Source organism: Paramisgurnus dabryanus, chromosome 23 (genome assembly GCF_030506205.2).
Source record: "Paramisgurnus dabryanus chromosome 23, PD_genome_1.1, whole genome shotgun sequence".
In the NCBI taxonomy this organism is placed as follows: domain Eukaryota; kingdom Metazoa; phylum Chordata; class Actinopteri; order Cypriniformes; family Cobitidae; genus Paramisgurnus; species Paramisgurnus dabryanus.
Window position 1 is genome coordinate 15799850 of NC_133359.1, and position 14697 is coordinate 15814546.

The 14697-nt window shown below is 37.2% G+C and overlaps 1 protein-coding gene and 1 long non-coding RNA gene across 2 annotated transcripts in view; one reads left to right on the forward strand and one right to left on the reverse strand.

Moving 5' to 3' along the window:
• Positions 1 to 14697, forward strand: part of LOC135781240 (C-C motif chemokine 4-like) — a 59281-nt gene that overhangs the window by 39082 nt on the left and 5502 nt on the right. The window lies entirely within an intron of this gene.
• Positions 497 to 1567, reverse strand: LOC141281478 (uncharacterized). The gene is made up of 2 exons (XR_012335811.1): positions 961 to 1567; positions 497 to 755 (listed from the first exon to the last, which is right to left on the reverse strand). It is a non-coding gene; the product is annotated as an uncharacterized lncRNA (long non-coding RNA).

The following is a 14697-nucleotide window of genomic DNA, read 5'->3' on the forward strand; positions in this document are numbered from 1 at the left end:
TTTAGTTATAAGGGAATAATATTTTAAGTTTGGGGTAATAAGGGGGTAAGAATATATGGAAAATTATTCTCTAAGTATTTCATAACTACAGGGTACCTATTGTAATATTACGTGGTATGTATGACTTACGTCTATGGGTAATATGGTCTATGTGTAATAGTTTTTTTTTTTCATATTTGCTACTTACCTGATGAAGTGTTTTGTATAGCCTACAGTTGATGTCTACAAGCCACGTCGGCAAATAAAATATAACACACAATAAAGATAATAGCAACTTGTACCTCTTTGATCTGTATATGTATACAGGAGTTACCAGGTAACTCTTATATTTGCGGGCTGTAAATTGAATTGGGGCTTATTCCCCGCTTGTTCTGTGTATGTACCAGGTAACTCTTATATTTGCGGGCTGTAAATTGAATTGGGGCTTATTCCCCGTTTGTTCTGTGTATGTACCAGGTAACTCTCATATTTGCGGGCTGTAAACTAAAGTGGTGCTTTGTTCACCTCTTGTTAATAAATGTTATAGGGTAAATACCATAAACATACAGAATATTGTTATTTTTATTTTAAAACAACTTATTTCAAAACATCTTTAAAACACTATAATTAAGCCAACACTTAATGTTTATTATCACATAACTTTTATTTAAAATAAAAAGTCATGACAATTTTTCATTGTTTTTGCGGCTTGGCTTCCTCTGTTGGTGTTCTTGTCCACTCGGATGATGAGTTGATGTCGTCTCACAAATGCTGTTCTGCTTTACATATAAAAAACATAAATGAAAGCCTTCAGTAAATGTTTCTTCACTATGCCTTGACAGAAACAGAGTTTTCTAAGCCAGTTACGTTTATAAATTTTAGGCTTACTTATGTGCTAGCTAACCTGCTACCGTTAGCTAGCAACTTTCTTGAAAAACATTGTTTGAAATGCGTGAGTCATGTATTAACAAAACCAGTCACCTTATCCAGCATGCGGAACCTGCTAACATCACTCGCAGCTGTAATCCACAGTGTAGAACGTTTTTAAAACCTCTTAAAGAAATTTCACCTCAGGATCGCGTTCCAGCAAACCTCCTGCAGACGGCCGCGCGCTCTACACCTGCGCAGTAGTCTACGCATGTAGTCGTCTTTTGCTTTAGCGGGAGCTGATATCTGCTGTTGTTTCATTCTGGTTTGTCATTGCATAAATTATATTTGGCTAAAATACTTGTGTTTACAGTAAATAAATTGCAAAGCACCACTTCAAATATGTCCGCAAATGTAGGAGTTTCCTGGTAAATAGGGAATAAGTTGCTATTTTTATTGTACTTACCTTAAAAAAAAGATAACCACATTAAATCAGCTTGACTTTTGTTATTAAAAGCAAGTAATATAGGCTACTAAAATAAAAGTGATATGCTGTTATATTTATTTGTCGATGTGGCTCGTAGACATTGACTGTATACAACATTCAGTAGTCAATATGAAAAATTCACAATAAAAAATAAATAAAACATAATTTCCCCATAGACTTGACTAAGTCATACATACCACGTAATATTACAATAGGTACCCTGTTGTTATAAAATACTTAGAGTATAAATAATTTATAATTCTTCATATTCTAACCCCCTTATTACCCCAAACTTACAATATTATTCCCTTATACCTACAGGTTACCTACCCTGTTGTTACAAATAGGTACGCTGTAAATTCGGTTTAATTACGCGGTACTTTGCGGGACGTAAAATAAAGTGTTACCAAAAAAAATTGACGATTTAACACGTTTGTTCCTTTTGTGTGTGGACTGCTGCTATGTGATCAGATTAACTTCACAAACAAAGCAAGTCTTGCGGATTTCGCAATGCCCCTTACAGTCAAACATGACTTCACAGTAAACAAAGGGCAAACAACGGGCATAAAGAAATGGCATTAATAAAATGGACTGCTTTTTTACATCTCTGATGTCCATTTCAGGAAAAGTTGGGACTATAGAAATTGTGAGTAAAAAAGGAATGGAATAATTTACAAGTCTCATAAACTTATATTGTATTTACAATAGAATATAGATAACATATCAAATGTTGAAAGTGAGATATTTTGAAATGTCATGCCAAATATCGGCTCATTTTGGATTTCATGAGAGCTACACATTCCAAAAAAAGTTGGGACCAGTAGCAATAAGAGGCCGGAAAATTTAAATGTACAAATAAGGGACAGCTTGAGGAGGACCAATGTTTAGGAATGGGAATGTTGTCCCATTCTTGTCTAAAACAGGCTTCTAGTTGCTCAACTGTAGGTCTTCTTTGTTTCTACAGTGTCCCAACTTTTTCTGATTTGGGTTGTACTTTGGACTGGCGCTTTCTGATTGGGTATCGTGACAATCTACAGCGTGTGTGTGCATTTATCCTCTGGGTTTCCCCCACACAACAAGATTTCTGATCAACATGTTAAATATTTATGATTTGCGATCAGAGCAGCCCCAACATGCTTCTGAACAGATTCGGACGCTTTTAACACACCACGTACCACAGGAAAATCTGATAAGATAATCGGTGCAACCACAAAGATGATCAGGACTTTACCTTGTCAAAAGGGAGGAAATTGGCCCAAATTTAGCCCGATTATTTTGTGGTGTGTACCTGGCTTTAGCTCCTAGGATGTGTAAGGTGGTGCCAAACCCTGACAAAAGGTATTTCTAAAGCCAGCAGCAAATAGCTGAATCCACAGGGAACCGCTTCCTAATTACTGTTGAATTATCATCTGAAACCTTTCTCAAAGAATTCACATCTACAGAAGAGTCACACCCTACCACACTTTCTCGTCCCCCTCTCCTCATGTTCTAAAAGCAAACTGTATATGGAATGCTACATTCTACATGCACAAAGAATCTGAAACTGGTCTTGTTTGGTGTTATATGAAGTGTTTTAATGCAAGTGGTACATTTGGGTTTATTAATATGACAACAGGATTCAATGTTAATCTGTGACAATAAGTAAACTTAACCTAATGTTGGGAGACAACTCCTACCTTAGACATGTTGACCAATCACCAGCTGTATGTATATTAGCCAACACCCCTGAGTTTTACAACAACCAATCAGTACCAAACTCCTATATGCTTTGTCTCTCTGGATATTTAGGGGAATGATGTAAAATGGTTCAGAGGGTCTTTCTGTACTTGGAAACTTACCCCCATGATGCTGTATCTTTGATATAGCATCAATCTCATTTTACTTTGAGAAATCTGTAACCAGATATTCATCATTTGCCAGGTATGCATTATTCTCATTTGATTATATTTGTTGCTTCGTATTTGAATTGGAATGTAAATCGGCTTCTGAATTATGTTTTTTCTACCTGGCTAATAAATTATGATGTTTGATTTTACTGTTGCTCTGTAAATGTCGACACTGCAAGTAATATCGTTGTATCTAGTTACCGTAAGGACTGAAATCAGGCTAGGATCGGCCCAATCCCAGTTAGATAGTGAATAATACATCAGCTGAGGATTTGAGAGATACGACTAGCAATTGGCGTTAGTTTAAGTGTACTTAGAAGCGTGGAGGCTGTGTTTCTGTTTAGAGTAACATTTCTGATAACTCTAAATAGGGTCAGTCTCAACCTCTGTTTATTTCAATATTATAGACCGTTTCAGCAGTAACAACATAAACAAGCCGCTGTCGCGGTACGCACGTAACTTCCGGTAAACTCCGCTAATAATAAATAACAACAAATTTCTTTAAACATAGTTTATTTATATAACAAGCAAACAAAACAAAACATAGATTATATAGGAAACCAAACATTTGTTATTTTCGACGAGGCATTTGTTCAAGAGATTAGTTTAGCAACTAGTCAGACCATTAAAAAAACGTAACCGGAAGTAAGGTTCGGATCCAGACGTGTATCACGTGTGTCCGATGAAACCGTCTATACTATTCATTAACTTTGACTAGAAATAATTATTGTAACAATTAAGTGTCACCTCTAAGGGGACTAAATAAAGTATGTTTAAAGTTGAGCACAGAGTGAGCGGCCGCTTAAGCATATAGTCCAACCTCTGGCAGGGATTAATTATAAGGCCCATACTAGGATCATGTGCGACTGTGAGAACCGAATGAACGAGTGTAATACCAGAGCTTTATCAGAATTAAAAAACATCCCTCCAATTTCTGTAAGTTTTTAAAGTAATAATCAATCTGATTTGTATTATAATTAGGGCCGGGACTCGATTAAAAAAATTAATCTAATTAATTAGAGGCTTTGTAATTAATTAATCTAAATTAATCGCATTTTAATCACATATAAATATTTGACCTGAGAACATTAAGAAGTAATTTTTTTACATGGATTTTTAGTATACACTCTTAGAAATGATGTGTTAATTTTATACACATCATTGTGCGGTAAGCTTTTAACACATTATGTGTAATTTTAAGACATTATGTGTCATTTTGTGTTGATTTTGTGTTCAAGTATAAAACATGTTGTGTTAAAAGTAACACAAAATGTGTTGTTTCAATAATAACACAGAGATGGGTGGATTCCAGGATGACGCAGTTTGTTGTCCCAGAATCAACACTAATGTGTTGTTTTGACTGTCTGTGTTCCGGTACCTATTTGCGCGGATCCCCCACCTCACGTATAAAAACAACAAAACATAATATACTATATAGCCTATATTAAAATTAAAATATAAAAAATATATTATGCACATTTTTAAGTTGCACATCGTTTATAGTTTTCTTAAGTGGGATTCAGATGTGAAAAGCGCTGCGTAATGTACGCGCTTTTAGTCTTACCATTGAAACTTAACAAAATTAAAAAATAAGAGGTGATATATAGCTTTAGCCTACATAAATGCTTGTTTCTTTAATGTTGCAAGATCCTCTTCAGGTTTTCTTGCTGTTATGTTTATAATAGTTCATTGTTCAGAGTTCATATTGATGATCTTATAGTCCATTTAAAAATGTTCTTACAAACTGACTCTATTCGTCAGAAAAACACCATTTAACTTTTTTCCTTTACCTGCCGTCGCTATTCTCTGTGCGTGTCCTCCGTCAAAGTAGCCTATTAAAATTAATATGAAGTTGATTTTTGAAAGTCTTAAGCACACCGCAAATCAAACGTGCTGCTATATGCTCTAAATGCGCGTGTAAATGTAATTTCTGGGGACTGCCAAGCTGATTTTTAAGTGATATAGGCTACTCATTGCATGTTTTGGCATTCGGTAGCATATGCATCAATGAGATGCACGGTGTTGCTTTTAATGTTCTTTTTAATTTATATTCACAAAACCTAACAACAAAACATTGTTTATAATTAGTAGACAAATTATTTGAAACGAAATTCATTTTAAAGTAGCAAACAAAACTTAAATTAAACTCGCAATAAGCTAATTAAATTGAAACAAAACAACATTACAACAATATTTAAACCCAGCAATACTCAAACATTAACATATAACAGACATTAGGATACATGTTAAAATAATCTGTAGTTTGTTGGTAGATGTTTATTGGGCAAAACCTCCGTTGCAAACCTCCATTTACCAGAATAAATAATTTTTACTTTGAAACTGATGCGTTGTCCCGTTAAAATCAGCTGTTCGTTTAGGTTCCGTCTACTTTTATTTAAACTGCAGCACAACTCCGGAGTTCTCGAACTAAAACAGGGTCTGCAGCATTTACGAATGACTCCGTTAATAAGTGCGATTAAAATGCGTTAAAATGTTTAACGCGTTATTTTTTGTGTAATTAATTAATCTTAATTAACGCGTTAAAGTCCCGGCCCTAATTATAATATAAACTAAAACTTTATCTTTGGAGTCAGATAAGAGATAAACAAACTTAATTACGTAACGCCAAAACGTCATCTGCAAGCGCCGGAAATGACAGAACGCGCTAGAATCCTTCGACCATGCCGTTTGGATTCCGTTGTTAGGCCAAACGGATGGATGGGTGATATATTTTGTACCCCCTTACAGATGCAAGTGAGGAAAGATGCGGGGACGGAGGAGAAAAAGCATGAAATGGCATATCCTCATTCCTTTCTCTGTATAAAGTTAGATTAAAAACCAAAATATTTAACCAAAAAAATAAAGTTAAATACACACTTGTGTTCATAGCCTTGCTACATTAAAATAAAGACATTCTTAAAAGTGATGTAAAATGGATGTGTCTACACTGTAAAAAATCCAATTAATGAAATGTTGGACGGGCAAAAATATATAAGTTAAACCAACTTTCTTGTTTGGGCTTAGTTGAGTAGACATATTATTTTAAGTCTAGATAAATCTGTGTTTAAAACATTAAGTGAATGGTTATTTCCAAATTCAGTCAACATTCAGAATGGCTATGTTGACTGAACTAATTAAGACAAATCTGGTCAATATGTGGACTTATGACAGCTATGTTTCCTGACAACAAAATGCTCACAATATTACTGTTATTTGGTAACAAAATGTAATTTTAAGAGTTGTTCAGGCGTGAATTAGCCTGGGTGCCAGCCGATCTTAGCCCCGCCCACAACATTTTGAGGAACGGGAAGATCGGTCTGGAGTTTCACCGTTGAGTTGCTACTATGCTCGACCCAAAGCTGGTCGAACCAATCAAATTGTCAGGGCGGGCTTTATATGATGATGGACAGATGATCAGTAACGTAAATCAACCACGTCACCAAAGAGCGCGTGTGTTGAATCTGTTGTTTACAACGAAATGGCTGCCGCGGTAGAAATCAGATGTGTGGACTCTGACATTGAGTCTGTTCTAAAAGATATCGACAGAGCATTGATTTTAAAAGAGGAACAGAGAAACGCGAGCAAGGCATTTGTTGATGTTTTTGCCGTCCTACGGGATTCGACAAAAGTTGTCGCACTTATGAAAGATCAAGTTAAAGAAGCAACTAAAATGGGTATCACGGCGATGCAACTCGGTGTGCACGACGAGATGGATATAACAAGCAAACGTAATGGGTATCGTCGTGGATGAAGTTCAACTAATGTACAAATGGTAAGAGATAGTCTTACTGTATGACTTAATGTGATATAAATGAAATGTTGTAAACATAGTAGGTGTTGATGTACGTTCGCAAACTCAGACTTGTAGTGTGTTAGCGAAATAACTAGCAGTTCGGTCAAGCTGCAAATACGTCATTTCAACATACGTCTCACACCCCGTTGCTCTGATTGGTCGTAGGTCTATCCAATTGAGTGCAGAGGCATTTTTCGGTTGAGACACGCCTCATAATTATAGCTCAATGGAGCGGTATCAGACTCAAATTCTGACTAGAATTGAGTATGACAACGTCAGGCTAGGCGTGAATGTATGTGCTTTAAGTTTAAATATGCGGTCGGTTAATATAGATAGCGTCTATTTAAAAATGTGCTCGGACACTTTCGGACGGAGAAGAGCTCCAGATGAGCTCCAGAAAATCACAGACACTTAAGCGCTCACACCCCGCCCAGCGCAGCCTCGCCTCGGCAAGCCCATCAGAAACCGACTGCTGGCTCTGATATCTCTGTGGCGTTTAAACATGCAATTTAATTCATTTTAATTTCTTATACTTAATAATAAAAGGTTTACTGGTATGTTTTAAATCATATTTTAGGATTGCACTTAAATGATATCGCTGTTGAATGATATTTCATATCTTTCACATTTGTTATAACTGGGCTGCGTACTGCCTGCGATTTTGAACTTCAGAGCTGAAGGTGCGAGTGGAGAAATAGTCCCAATATCATAACAATCTTAAAACTTCTAAATATACCCGTGTGTGTACCCGTGTGTGTACCCGTGTGCGTGCGTGTGTGCGCGCGTGTGCATGTATGTATCTATGCGCGTGCGTCTGTGTATTTTGAATTTAAAATGTTTTAACTCGGAAGGATCTGGATCACAGGTCATTTCATCTGAGATCAATCCGCACGCAACAGCTGGAATCACTCAATGATTCACACAAGGGAGGACACAAGTCAGCCGTTTCCTCAAGTTCACGTCAGGTAAGTGTTTGTAATTAAATGTTAATTTTAGAATATATTAATTGGCAAAGACGCAAATACTCGACGTTTTTGTAATTATATTTTTGTAAAGATACATTAGAAGTGTGTTATGTTACGTGACCGAAGTAAAGTGGAGCTATTTTAGTTAAGATAAAAAGCCTGGATATAGGTTTGGTTTACCGGACAAAGTTTAGAACTCGGTCTTTATTATAATTGGGACATTTTTACAAACAAACCTTATATAATACAATACTGGCGTGCATTTTGAGACAAAACAATAGCACTCATATGTTAAGAGATGTCAGTAAGTTATTTTAGTCAGTGAAAAGCCCTGTCCGAGAAAACCGCCCAATAGTGTTTAATGTGTGATGTCTGAGGGAAATTTGGCCTAACATTAATGTTATTTAGGGAATAAAGTCTTTCACCGTCAAACTTTATTATATTAAACATGTTATTTATGTATGTGTGTGTGTTTATATTCCTCTGTTTATCAAACCAGAGCGGAGATTATGTGAGGGGCAGACCAGAAGGATACATAGCGAGACAGTCTCCGCTTGGACTGGCTGAGGAAAGTCTCCTAAATGGCCCTGGAGATGTTCTGACTGACTTTGGAGGCTTTTTGGACTGTTTTATGCCCTCTATTTAAAGAAGACTTAATTCTGTATGTTCAGTCTGTATGATAAGTGTAAGTGAATAAAAAGCTTTTGTTTTTATGTGACTGAAGTTAATTATTTTGTTAAATAATTTAAAAATGTTATTAAAAAAATCCCAAATAATAAATATTAATTGAAGTAACACATAAAACATTGAGTGAATACTTAAATTTTAATTGACAGAGTCTTTGCTGTAAGTTTTTAAAGATTCAACTGATTAAAACATTTTAGTTGAATGAACTATAAAGCTAATTGAGCCAACATACTTTTTTATATTTGAGTCAAATTTGGGCCAACTAAAAAACATCAATCCAGGTAACACTTTGGAGACAGAAATTGAGTGAACGTAAAATTTCTGTGGAACTAGTTACTAAAAAATAATTCATTGAGCCAACAATTTATTTTTTACAGTGTACCATTGATCAGATCGGACATAAATATTAAATATACTGTATGAAACGTTTACAATACATTTACAGTCCACATTTACAATAATTTAAACATTAATACCGAGATTTATGTGTATTTCAAAATGTGTATTTTATAAGTGCGTCAGGTTTAATTGATAAAACACTTATGCATAGGATAAACTTGTAATTCATCACTCATGACTCCTTAAAAAGCCTCCTCAATCCTTGTTCCACCCCTCCTTGCGGTACAAATAAAGAATTAAGGAGGAGGTGGAAAGCAGATGAATGAATGGTGCGCATTTGCCACCAACTGGACATGGGTGGGCATTACATTTCCAAGTTACAATAAATCACCCTCAAAATTAAGTCACAGACAGACAGACAGACAGGCAGACAGACAGACAGACAGGTAGCATGGTATTTAATACAAGACAAGTAGACAAAAAGATAAACAGAATCGTACTGCGTACAAGAAAAAAGTGAAAGCTACAAAGTACTCATTCAGTATTATTAGTAACAATGAACAGTTTTCCTGGAGAATGTTTTCAATGTGAATTAAAGCATGGGCCTATACAACTACATGAAACAAAGTACAAAGAATATGGGTGGTATTAAAAAAAATAAACCACAATTTAAAGTCCAATACATGTTGACACTCAGAAGTGGATTTTCATGATTTTGTCTCTTAGTCAGTATAATAACATACTAAAAGTTATTGTGAAGCTGCATCTCTTTTCTGCAGATCTTAAATATTTTCTGAATATGTCTACACTCACACATACCCCTACACATTGCATTGCTGATATGACAGATTTGACAGCAGGAAGCTGTTAAAATAATGAAATAGAAAGCATTGCATTTACTGTAAACTGTATGAGCTAAACATGTGGCTGATATTATGTAACTGTATTACTATAATAAAAATAACTTGCTTGTAAGCCGTCAAAGTTTTAGGTTAACATACTTAAACATAGAAAGTGATATCATAATATATGTTGATGTATATATATATATATATATATATATATATATATATATATATATATATATATATATATATATATATATAATATATATATATATATATATTTTTTTTTTTTTTTTTTTTTTGAGCAGAATGAAGTAAAAAGACTAATTTCTTCAAAATGAGAAATTAGGATTTAATTTAATTGGTTTAAAGAGTAACTAAACCCTAAACCATTGATTTTAGTAAGTTTTTTGACATTTGGATATAAAGTGTTTCAGTACTACAATATATGGTACTACAATTCAGGTTGAACAGTGGCCAGGGGCGATTCCAGGATTTTATAAATGGGGGGGCACCGGGGGGACCAATAACCAGTCAGGGGGGCCAATCAGAAAATTCAAATGAAATAGATACTGGTTTAGAAAATATTAAGCATGGTTCCCAAAATCTTGTGCATTGCACGTGCTCTAATATAGATGGTATTAATCTATTAATTTTTGTATTTTGCATGGATTAGACAACACAGTTCTGTTCCAGAATAGTTCACTTTAAATAAATTGTCAAAATTTACTCATCCTAAAGTTATTTCAAACCTGTATGAGTTTTTCTAGTGCTGAACACAAAATAAAAAATTTTGGTAATATATTTAGTAGCCAGAAAGTTGATGAACCCCATTGACTGCCATGTTATTTTGTTCCTACATATGAAGTCAATGGGATTCATCAACTGATTTTGGTTACCGACATTCTTAACTCCTTTCTTTTTTGTGTTCAGCAGAAGAAAGAAACTCATACAGGTTTGAAAGAAGTTTAGGTATATGACCATTTAAATTAAGTGAACTATTCCTTTAAGTAGGTTATCTAAATTACACAGAGTTGCGTGCAGCTGGTATTAGTTAACGTTCTGACATATCAGGACCGTTTGGGAAAATATTAGACTACTTAAAAATGTGTTTTTCTACTCTGTCTGATCTGACTTCCATTGTTTATTTTATTGTACTGTTACACAACTGAATGCTATTTTTACATATCATCTGTTCTGTTATCAGACATAAAGAAAGAGTTTAAAATAGTGACTAAACACGACCCAATAACACCTCGTGTTTAATGCAACCAGCTGTTACTTTATACTGCTAAAATCCTGATTTAAATGCAACATTGTCTGATAAAATCACCATACATTTACATTAAGCTGATACGAGGTGATTTCGGATTACCTGTGTGTCTCATGCAGGGTTGCTCTTCTCATCTGGTTGTGTTTATGAGCGCTTTTAAATTTAAATGCGAGTGAAAGTTTAATTGTCGATCGCGTATAGGGCAGACAATTCAGCGCAAATTAGAAAATATACTGTTACGCGGGCGTGCGCATACCGCACCATAGGGAGGGAGAGAGCTCGTGCACAGAGAACTGGTGTGTGTCTGTGTGGGAAAACACTACTAACCTTTCGTTAAGTCATGATACTCGATCAATCGTCTTCTCGTCAGTAACATCTGTTGACTGTTAACGTTTATGTGAAAAGACAAATACATGAAGGAACCCAGTTGGAAAACACCGCCAACTTTTAACTCCTTCACTCAGTGTCATGTAAGAGAGGCACGTCGAGGTTCCGCATACAGCAGTGAGAAAGCGTGCACGCGAGAGCACTACTGAGCGCTTGCAACAGCGAACGAAGCCGTTTTAAATAGTAAAATAAAATGTAAATGGTAATCATGAAAAATCTATTTGATTCGTGTTGATTTGTGCCAGTGTTGAGTCTGTGGCGGGGCGCCCGCTCCTTCTTCGCGTTCGCACGAGTCTCAAATCAAACAGTGATTGACAACTGGTCCAATGGTGCGGTGGGTGTCTTGGTGTCTCTTTCCTCCTGTTTTAAAAACGCGCAACTACTGTGGTGGCTTCTTCTTCGCGTTCGCGCGAGTCTCATATCAAACAGTGATTGACAGCTCTCTGGTCCAATGGTTCGGCGGGCATTTTCAGGTTGACAGTAAATCTAGTTGGCCCAATGAGATTGGAGGGGGGGCACCGGGGGGGGGCAATCATATTCCAGGGGGGGCCGGTGCCACCCCATGCCCCCCTGTGACGATGAGACGTTATGTGACATCGTCCCCTTTATGTGACATCGTCATCCTTGTTAGGTTTTATGTTTATGATGTGCCCGGGGGGGTCATTAATATTGTATATGTTCACATTCAGATTTACAGAGTTGTGATCATCATGCATTTACATACATCCCATTCAACTTATGCACGGAGATGCGGTGGTGTATAGTTGTGGTTAGGTGCACATAATCGCAAATATCACAACGCACTTCAATACAAATAACTTTAAAACTTTTCGGACATTAATGACAAAACACACTCGTTTAGTTTTACATTACCATTTATTGATTTTATGTTTGGGTTTTCCTGTCGCAGCCTCCGTGGCGTGTGTGTGTTGTAGCCGTCCGCTTCCGGGTGTGCTGTGCGTCCTACTAAGGGGTCGTGTGCCCGTATGAATGTACATTTAAAGTTCCGGACGGGACTATTAATTGTTAATGTTTCGGGCCGTTTTTCTTTACTGTTATAAATTATATTTATATCTTTAGTTTGATGTAAATGTGTTAATTGTATGCTTTATAAATATTCTGTTATAATGTAATGTGAGTTTCTCCCCCTTCTGCATACATTTATTAATTTACTGGTGGGTAAAATGGGGTATACAGATGGTGCGGTCTGGTAATTAGACGTGGGAAACCTCTCTATATAAGACAGTGGCTTGCAGCCTTTGAAGAGAGAGGTTGGGGGCTAGAGAGTTAGCCGAATGGCTGTTTGCTGTAAAGTAGCAACATGGGCTTTGTTCTTAGTTAAAAGAACGATGGCATATTCTGATAATTGAATTACTTTTTCTTTTTCATTATCTTTATCTTTTTTTTTAATTTTAAAATGTTAGTTTTCTTTAGAGTATGGCCACAGATGTTTAATTGGACTACAAAAGTTTTGCAAATAAAACTCACGTGAAGAAGCTATCCTGCTATCTGCTTGCGCCTTCTTACCATTTCCCCCTTTCCCTCATGGTTACATTACCACACATGGTGGCAGCGGTTACTCCATTCCAGTAGGGGGCGCAGCAGCAATCCAGGATGGGTCCCAAGAAACAAACGTCGGTGAAAGCGTCTGATGACGTTCATGAAGAAATCCCAGATCATGGGGCAGCTAGCATGTCTCCACAAGAAGGCAATGGTGAGGCCATACAGCAGCTGTCCAGGACGTTACATTCCTTTATGCAGTCACAGCAAGCTAGAGAAGATCATCTGCAAAGGGAAGCCCAACGGCAAGAGCACAGGTGGCGAACTTTACAACATCAGTTTACACAATTGCAGAATGAGGTCCAACTGCGGAGCCAGGATCAGATGGGGGGTAGCGCAGCTCAAGACGCTTCAATAACATCTGCTGGTACACATCCATTTCATCGCATAGTCCATCACTCCCAGGGTGGGGCTCAAGCACCCCAAAGCACCGATTCTGCACAGCCTTCTGTACAAGCTTCATCATCGGGACAGTGGCAAGGATCTCCATACATGGGATGGCAAGGTCCAAAAATGTTACCACTACAAGAGGATGAGGACATTGAACATTACTTGACCACCTTTGAACGGATTGCTCTGGCTTGGAGGTGGCCCAGACAAGACTGGGCATTGCACTTAATACCACTCCTCACAGGTAAGGCACGAGCGGCCTATGTTGCTATGGACATTGCTGACACTCTGAATTACGACCTAGTGAAAAAAGCTGTGTTGCTTAAATACGAAATCAACTCAGAGACATATAGACAGAGATTTCGATTTAACTTTGTTCAGGAGGGTGAAACACCCAGAGAACTTCAAGCAAGGTTAAAGGATCTTTATGACAAATGGATGACACCAGGACATCGATCTAAGGAGGAAATTGGCGATGTTATCATTTTGGAACAATTCCTCAAAGTCCTTAACCCTGAGATCAGGACGTGGATTAAGGAGCATAACCCATCTTCCTCTAAGCAAGCTGCGGAGCTGGCAGAAACATTCATTTCAGCACGACGTTTTCCCTATCAACTAGGATACTCTCAAGGCAAGTCCAGCAGCTTGCCAGGTAAGTCTGGGGTGGGTTACGGAAGTGGTCATAACATACCCAAAAGCCCAAATTTCACATATACCCCTCAGGCTAAAGTTTATAATACCGCCAATCGCCAACAAACCTCTGATAGGCAGCCTAAGGGCAGACCTCCACTTCTGTGCCATGCATGTGGCCAGCAGGGGCACAAGAAGGCAGATTGCCCAATACAGGTCAGTAGCACACACCTTTGCTATACTCCTAGACCTCTAGACCCATATATTGAAGCAAAACACAACATTGACACTGTAGTTTCAGTGAAAATAGGAAGCAGAACGTTCAAAGCGCTGGTAGATACAGGCTGCAGTCAAACATTGGTCAGACAGGAATGCTTGGATAGTGTACATGCATCCTATAAGGGTAGTTTAAAGGTTCAGTGCATTCATGGTGATGAAAGGGAATATCCCACAGTTGATCTGAACATTCAGATTGAAGGACAAACCTACTGTTTGACTGTTGGTGTTGTTGATAAAGCTCCCTATTCTGTTGTGTTGGGTAGAGATGTTCCTGTGCTAGCTCACTTGCTACGTGATGACAAAGAGGTAGCTGAAGTAAGAGTAGTTACA